Source organism: Babylonia areolata, chromosome 1, assembly GCF_041734735.1.
Source record: "Babylonia areolata isolate BAREFJ2019XMU chromosome 1, ASM4173473v1, whole genome shotgun sequence".
Taxonomy (NCBI): Eukaryota; Metazoa; Mollusca; class Gastropoda; order Neogastropoda; family Buccinidae; genus Babylonia; species Babylonia areolata.
In genome coordinates, this window is record NC_134876.1 from 33,397,137 (window position 1) to 33,406,376 (window position 9,240).

The 9,240-nt window shown below is 44.0% G+C and overlaps 1 pseudogene; it reads right to left on the reverse strand.

Annotated features, from left to right (window-relative positions):
* Positions 1-3,680: 3,680 nt before the first annotated feature.
* Positions 3,681-4,421, reverse strand: LOC143280253 (uncharacterized; annotated as a pseudogene).
* Positions 4,422-9,240: the final 4,819 nt, after the last annotated feature.

The following is a 9,240-nucleotide window of genomic DNA, read 5'->3' on the forward strand; positions in this document are numbered from 1 at the left end:
ACTGGCCGTACTGAGTGAGTTAATGACTCCCCGACAGCCCGGCTGCCTGGAGGTGTAGAACTGTTGGTTAAAAAAGGGATTTAGTAAACTGAAAGAATCGATTTTTAGAGTTTGATTACATGACTGCGGTAAGGATGTGGAGTGAACGTTTGGGCACAAGCATTCCTCTTTTCCTGTTCACTCACCTTGTTGTAGAGACGCTGGAATAGAAAAATGGAATTTCTCTTATTGAGCAATGCATGATGGATATACTTGAGGACATGGGTGATGTTCATCTTATTTTGATGGGTGACAAAAATGCATGTAACTGGAAATGAAAACTCACGTGAAATTGATGCTGTTGATTTTTGAACCGATGATGTTATATAATATATATATATATATATATATATATATATATATATATATATAGTGAAAATAGTTTATTATAACTAACAACAAGCGCATTATCCAAAATATCAAACAGTAAACGATTTTGATAAATATGTGTCAACCATTTGCGTTCAATTTGATTTGGTGATTTTGAATAGGACAGATATCAATAGAACCGATGGGAATTTCATTTACTTATCACCCACCGGGAACAGTACAGTATACAAAAAACAAGAGGAAAAAACTATGAACCCACATTGGAGAGGAGAAGTTGAGTACTTCGACTCGTAGAGTCTTTAAAGCAACTGAAGATAGCAGCAGTCACATGTGCAGTTTTCTGGCTGTTGAATAAAATTCACTTGTTTTGAGGACAGTTCACTGCTGGTTGGAAAAGGTGGATGGGTGAAGGAAGTGAGAGAGAATCTAGACAGTGAGAGGAAAGGGGGCGGGGAGGGAAGGAGGAATGGGCAGGGTGGGGACGAGGGAAGCTGTGATTTGGTTTAGTCCTTGATGTTGAGGCCGTATGGTGCTGTAGTACCGAGATGGTGGATCATCTGTTTCTCCATGTTCTTTCTCTTGAAGGAGTCACCAGTGCTGTTGCGCCAGACCACTGATATGGAGAAGTGGGTTATGCTGTGTGGATCAGTGTTGAAGTGTATAGCCACAGGGGTTTGCTTTTTCTGGAGGATGCTGTCCCTGTGCTCTTTGCTGCGTTCTTCCAGTGTGCGGTATGTTTCGCCTACGTAGATACGACCGCACAGGCTGCAGTGGACCACATATACCAAATCACTGAAAACAGAGAAAAGTACAGTGTTGTTTCAGAAAAGCCACTGATTTATTAATTGGTTACGATATCAACGCTTCAACACGAAGATCTTCTGAGTGCAGGACAATGCATGAAGAAGAAGTGTATTGTGTTAGGAAACACATGTTTCTCTTTGTGACATCTTTAATTCAATTCAATTCAAAATACTTTATTATCTGCTTCAACCAGAAACAGAAAATTTTCTTTAGGCTAACTTGAAATAAAATGTCCGTCAGCAAAAATCAAAGAGAAAACCCCCCAAAAAACCCAACTGACACACCCTTCACTTATCACCATGCACACATCAATTATTATGTAAAAAGAAAAACATGTGGGTAAGATACTATTACACTATGATTTAGAGTGTAACAGCTGCGTGTATCCGTGCGTGTGCATGCATCGTTTTGTGCGTGCGCACGCTCGCGCAAGCGTGTGTGTGCCTGCGTGTTGAGCGTGTGTGCGCGCGCACGTGTACGTTTCAATCATTATAAAAAGGAGAATATTCAGTAAGATAATAACATTTACAAAGACAAATGCTCATCAACAGATAAAACCGAAAACCGAAAAACAATGAGCAACTGGCACACCCTTCCTTGATCACAGCGTACATATGAACTATCATGTAAAAAGAAAACATTTAGGTAAGAAAACAAAAATTACATTTTAAGATAAAGTGAAACATTTCAATAATATAAAATGAAAATATTCAGTAAGATAATTATAACATTTAAGAACATGAAATCACAGTTGAAGGGTCAACACCGCCACCAAGACTAAAAGCATGTAAAACCCCTTTCATGCCCATTTGCGGCAAAAAAAATAACACTGAGCGCGCGCGCGCGCACACACACACACACACACACACACACGTACGCACGCACGCACGCACGCACGCACGCACCCACGCACCCACTTCTCCCCTCACCCCCTCCCCTCACTTCTTTCTTTACATGCATACATATAGGGAAGAGAGACAACTGTCATCATAACAATAAACAAATCACAGGCAATGGAATAAAAACATCATTTGAGCGAATCATTTATCACAGCAACAGCAGAGGGGGCAAATGATTTTTTGTACACATTCTTCTTTGCAAGAGGGATTTTACATCGTCTACCAGAAGGGAGTTTCTGAAAGACAGAGTTGTGGATGAGTGGAATCATTCAAAATTTGGAGTGCTTTTCTGCTAAGAGTGGATTGGTATAGGGTGTTCAGTTGTTGCTGGGGCTTGGTTATGATTTTTCTGGCCAGGTTTACAACTCGTCCTCTTTAACTTCACAGTCAGATTGCCAAACCAGGCCACAATACTGAAAGCCATGACACTTTCTATCAGACTTCTGTACACCAGCTCAAGTATGTGTGGACTAACATTAAAACTTCTTAATTTTCGCAGTAAAAAGAGTCTCTGGTGCGCTTTCTTGGCAGTGGCATCAACAAGTTCACTGAATGTGAGACTGTGATCAACTATAGTCCCTAGATATTTAAAACTGTCCACTATTTCCACTTGTTTCTGATCTATTATGACTGGATTTTGTGTGTGTGTGTGTCCCTTTCACTGCCTAAAATAAGTTCTTTTGTTTTCTCCACGTTCAGTTCGAGAAAGTTATCCTTTAAGAAAGAGTTTATGACACTAATTTCTAAAAAAAGAAAAAAAGAAAGAAATACTGTGAAATTGAAAACTCGTCTTTTAAAAGACCTATTAAAGCCATGTCGTCAGCATATATCTAAATCCAATGGACTGCTGTGGTGTGCTTCGCAGGAATAAATTTGATTCTCAGATCGTTCAGTTGCTGGTGGTTGGGGAAGGGGTGGGGGCGAGAGGGGGCTGGGGGGGGGGGAGACAGACAAGACATAGAGACATGGAGATGTGAACGGTTTGTAATGCAGGTCAAGGAGAGAGAGAGCGAGAGAGAGAGAGAGAGAGGAGAGAGAGAGGATGATAACGATGATGACAGCAGCAGCAGTAAAGACACCAGCCCGAAGGGCACTGCCAGTACCGCACTCGCTTGGCTTCCACAACACAACGGCACTGGAAGGACTGCTGTCTGAAGCTGCAGCGTGAAGAAGAAAAAGATACAGAGGATAAAAGAGAGACATTGCCCAGCGGCGCTGAGGGTCGTCAAGGTACACACCGCCATCCCATCCATCATGACAGCAATGCTGCGTTGTGCTGTGCTGTGTTGTGCTGTGCTGTGCTGTGTTGTGCTGTATTGTGTTATGTTGCGATATGCTGTGTTGCGTTGTCCTGTGCTGTGCTGTTCTGTGTTGTTTTGTTGTGTGCTGTGCTGTGTTGTGATGTGCTGTGCGATGTTGTAGCTGTTTTGTCCTGTGCGGTGTTGTGGCTATGTTGTCCCGTGCGGTGTTGTCCTGTGCGATGTTGTAGCTGTGTTGTCCTGTGCGATGTAATGTTTGTATTGTGCTGTGTGGTGGTGTGATGTATAGTTACAGCGCTATGTTGTCCTGTGCGATGTTGTAGCTGTGTTGTCCTGTGCGGTGTTGTGGCTATGTTGTCACGTGCGGTGTTGTCCTGTGCGATGTTGTAGCTGTGGTGTCCTGTACTATGTTGTCCTGTACGATGTTGTAGCTGTGTTGTCCTGTACTATGTTGTCCTGTGCGATGTTGTAGCTGTGTTGTCCTGTGCGGTGTTGTCCTGTGCGATGTTGTAGCTGTGTTGTCCTGTGCGGTGTTGTAGCTGTGTTGTCCTGTGCGATGTTGTAGCTGTGTTGTCCTGTACTATGTTGTCCTGTGCGGTGTTGTAGCTGTGTTGTCCTGTACTATATTGTCCTGTGCGATGTTGTAGCTGTGTTGTCCTGTGCGATGTTGTAGCTGTGTTGTCCTGTACTATGTTGTCCTGTGCGATGTTGTAGCTGTGTTGTCCTGTACTATATTGTCCTGTGCGATGTTGTGGCTGTGTTGTCCTGTGCGATGTTGTAGCTGTGTTGTCCTGTACTGTATTGTCCTGTGCGATGTTGTAGCTGTGTTGTCCTGTGCGGTGTTGTAGCTGTGTTGTCCTGTGCGGTGTTGTCCTGTGCGATGTTGTAGCTGTGTTGTCCTGTACTGTGTTGTCCTGTGCGGTGTTGTAGCTGTGTTGTCCTGTGCGGTGTTGTCCTGTGCGATGTTGTAGCTGTGTTGTCCTGTACTATGTTGTCCTGTGCGATGTTGTAGCTGCGTTGTCCTGTGCGATGTTGTGGCTGTGTTGTCTTGGACTGTGTTTGTGCTGTGTGGATTTTTAATGCGCGACATTGTGCTGTGCGGTGCTGTTATGCATTATTACAGCGCCGTGTTGTCCTGTGCGGTGTTGTGGTGTGTTGTGCTGTATAGTTGTGCTTTCTTGTGTTGAACTGAGCTGTGTTGTGCTGTACTGGGTTTGATGTGCAGTGTTGTGCTGTGTGGTACTGTGCTATGTGTGCTGTGTTATCATGTGTTGTGCTGCTCGGTGTTGCGTTGTGTTGTGCTGTGATGTGATGTGCGGTGGTGTGGTGTGGTGTGGTGTGGTGTGTCGTGCTGTGCTGTGTGGTGCAGTGTTGTGCTGCGCAGTTTTTGTGCTGCATTGTGTTGTGATCTCGGTGTCGCGTTGTGCCATTGTATGTTGTACTTCGCTGTGTTGTGCTCTGGTGTGCCGTGTTTTGCTGTGCTGTGTGCTGTTGTGCCGCGCTGTGCTGTGATATCCCGCACTGTTCTGATCTGTGCTGTGTCAGTCGCTGCATCGAAGACGACTTGACTTTGCGCTCCCGCAAATGCTGTATGTTTTATGCAAACTGATACAGATTCCGCAGACTTTTCCACATCAAGTGGTAGGACAAAGTCCTCGACTCGGAAGTCTTTGAACGAGCTGGCCTCTGCAGCGTTTACACTCTTCTGCAGAAAGCCCAAGCCAGGTGGGCTGGACATGCGGACAGAATGCCAGACAGTCAACTGCCAAAGCAGTTGCTATACGGAAAACTGTGTCAGGGCAAGCGCTCAGTTGGAGGGCAGAAGAAACGCTGCAAAGACTGCCTCAAAGCGGCCTTCAAAGACCTGGGCGTGTCGACGTCAACGCGTGGGAGACGCTTGCTCTGGACCGTCCAGCTCGGCGCACCAAGATCACCACAGGAGCCCGTGCAGCTGAAGCCAGGCGCATCACCGAGGCGTAACGAAAGCGTGCAGTGCGCAAGACCCGAGCAGCATCCACTGCCACAAAAGCACCCACTCTCTTGTGTCCAACAATTGGGCGAGACTTCAGGGCCTCATCAGTCACCTCCGGACCCACAGACACCGGCCTTCCATCTGAATCTTGAAGCCATGGTCATCTTCGAATCCGAAGGACGAACAACATATAATGTTGTTTCGCGAGATAGCGCTTTGATCAAAGATGCGGTTTGAAAGGCACGAACAACATATAATGTTGTTTCGCGAGATAGCGTTTTGATCAAAGATGCGGTTTGAAAGGCACGAACAACATATAATGTTGTTTCGCGAGATAGCGTTTTGATCAAAGATGCGGTTTGAAAGGCGGAGAGAGACAAGACAAGCCAAACCAAGACAAAACAAGATAAAAGTCTTTATTTTCCAGTATAACAGTAAGCACTGGTGTGTTTGGTTTTCGTCCAGGCTTCGTTCCAAATAGAGTCGACACTACGCGATTCTAAATAATAAATATATAAGCATGTTTATCCATCACCTGTGAACAATAATGTTGTTGGGGAGACAGACACAGAAAATCGAAGGCAAGTCTGACGGTAGGTTAACAGACGAGGGAAGGCATAATACGAGGAAGGCATGAGAAACACACAGAGAAGGGGGGTGTCGGGGAGGGTGAAGGAGGGGTTGTGTGATGCTCCCTGTTCTTTCTTTTCTTGTCTTTCTCTGAAATGCCCGCTGTAACTACTGAAGCTTCTTCATTCTTGTTATTGTTGTTGTTCTTCTTCTCCTCCTTCAGTCTTCTTCTTCTCCTCCTCCTTCAGTCTTTTTCTCCTCTTCCTTCAGTCTTCTTCTTCTCCTCCTCCTTCAGTCTTCTCCTCCTCCTTCAGTCTTCTTCTTCTCCTCCTCCTTCAGTCTTTTTCTCCTCTTCCTTCAGTCTTCTTCTTCTCCTCCTCCTCCTTCAGTCTTCTCCTCCTCTTCCTTTAGTCTTCTTCTCCTCCTCCTTCAGTCTTCTTCTCCTCCTTCAGTCTTCTTCTCCTCCTCCTCCTCCTTCAGTCTTCTCCTCCTCCTCCTTCAGTCTTCTCCTCCTCCTCCTTCAGTCTTCTCCTCCTCCTTCAGTCTTCTCCTCCTCCTCCTTCAGTCTTCTCCTCCTCCTCCTTCAGTCTTCTTCTCCTCCTTCAGTCTTCTCCTCCTCCTTCAGTCTTCTTCTCCTCCTTCTGTCTCCTCCTCCTCCTTCAGTCTTCTCCTCCTCCTCCTTCAGTCTTCTTCTCTTCCTCCTTCAGTCTTCTTCTTCTCTTCCTCCTTCAGTCTTCTTCTCCTCCTCCTCCTCCTTCAGTCTTCTTCTCCTCCTCCTTTAGTCTTCTTCTCCTCCTTCAGTCTTCTTCTTCTCCTCCTCCTTCAGTCTTCTTCTCCTCTTCCTTCAGTCTTCTTCTTCTCCTCCTCCTCCTTCAGTCTTCTCCTCCTCCTCCTTCAGTCTTCTCCTTCTCCTCCTTCAGTCTTCTTCTTCTCCTCCTCCTTCAGTCTTCTCCTCCTCCTCCTTCAGTCTTCTTCTTCTCCTCCTCCTTCAGTCTTCTTCTTCTCCTCCTCCTCCTTCAGTCTCCTCCTCCTCCTCCTCCTCCTTCAGTCTTCTCCTCCTCCTCCTTCAGTCTTCTTCTTCTCCTCCTCCTTCAGTCTTCTCCTCCTCCTCCTTCAGTCTTCTTCTCCTCCTCCTCCTTCAGTCTTCTCCTCCTCCTCCTTCAGTCTTCTTCTTCTCCTCCTCCTTCAGTCTTCTTCTCCTCTTCCTCCTTCAGACTTCTTCTCTTCCTCCTTCAGACTTCTTCTCTTCCTCCTTCAGTCTTCTTCTCCTCCTCCTTCAGTCTTCTTCTCCTCCTTCTCCTTCAGTCTTCTTCTCCTCCTCCTTCAGTCTTCTTCTCTTCCTCCTCCTCCTTGGCATCCTCATCCTTTGTTTGTGTGTAATTTCCTTTCCTGTCTAGACATATTTCTGTCGTATGGATCCAATCAGCTGTTTTTTTCTGTCTGTCTGTCTGCCTGTCTGTTTTCTCTCTCTCTCTCTCTCTCTCTCTCTCTCCTCTCTCTCTCTCTCTCCCCTCCCCAAACACAATAAAACACAATACATTACAATGCAACACAATGAAATACAACACAACACAAAACAAGTACAACACACAGCACACTACAATGCAACACAATGAAATACAACACAACACAGCACACTACAATACAACACATTGAAACAACACATTACAACACAGCACACTACAATACAATACAATGCAACACAACACATTACAACACAGCACACTACAATACAACACAGTGAAACACAACACATTACAACACAGTACACTACAATACAACACAGTGAAACACAACACATTACAACACAGCACACTACAATACAACACAATGAAACACATTACAACACAGCACACTACAATACAACACAATGAAACAACACATTGCAACACAGCACACTACAATACAACACAATGAAACAACACATTACAACACAGCACACTACAATACAACACAATGAAACACATTACAACACAGCACACTACAATACAACACAATGAAACAACACATTACAACACAGCACACTACAATACAACATAATGAAACACAACACATTACAACACAGCACACTACAATACAACACAATGAAACACAACACATTACAACACAGCACACTACAATACAACACAATGAAACAACACATTACAACACAGCACACTACAATACAACACAATGAAACACATTACAACACAGCACACTACAATACAACACAATGAAACAACACATTACAACACAGCACACTACAATACAACATAATGAAACACAACACATTACAACACAGCACACTACAATACAACACAATGAAACACAACACATTACAACACAGCACACTACAATACAACACAATGAAACACATTACAACACAGCACACTACAATACAACACAATGAAACACATTACAACACAGCACACTACAATACAACACAATGAAACACATTACAACACAGCACACTACAATACAACACAATGAAACAACACATTACAACACAGCACACTACAATACAACACAATGAAACACATTACAACACAGCACACTACAATACAACACAATGAAACACAATACATTACAACACAGCACACTACAATACAACACAATGAAACAACACATTACAACACAGCACACTACAATGCAACACAATGAAATACAACACAACACAGCACACTACAATACAACACATTGAAACAACACATTACAACACAGCACACTACAATACAATGCAACACAAATTGCAACACAGCACACTACAATACAACACAATGAAACACAACACATTACAACACAGTACACTACAATACAATACAATACAATACAATACAATACAATACAATACAATGCAACACAATACAATACAATACAATGAAACAGAGGTCGCCAGGCAGATTGATCCCTCGCACACAATGATCATTTTCTGAGACCTCTCTGTCCGGGATCTAGATTCGTTGTCCAGACCCAGACAGCGATTATGATTGAAGGGCCCGTTGAATATTCATTCTTAATACAGGGTACACAGGGAAAAAAGTTAACACACAACTTTGGGCGGGAATTGCACACTTGAAAAAAAAAAAAATCAACGGCTGGTCTGGAGAGGTGAAATCATGCTGAATTTTCGGCAAACAGTAGTGTGTGTGTGTGTGCGCGCGCGCGCGCCCGCGCGTGTGTGTGTTTGTATATGCAGCAAATATTATGAGCACCGCACATAACAAGAGCTGCTTTAAAAACTATTGAATTACTGTTGTTGTTGTTGCTGCTGTTGTTGTTGTTGCTGCTGCTGCTGGTTATTTTGTGTTGTATTTCGGTTTCGTGGTTTGTTTTTGGTTGGTTGTTGTTGTTTTTTTAGGCGGAAACAAAGTTTTTTTTTTTTCAAACG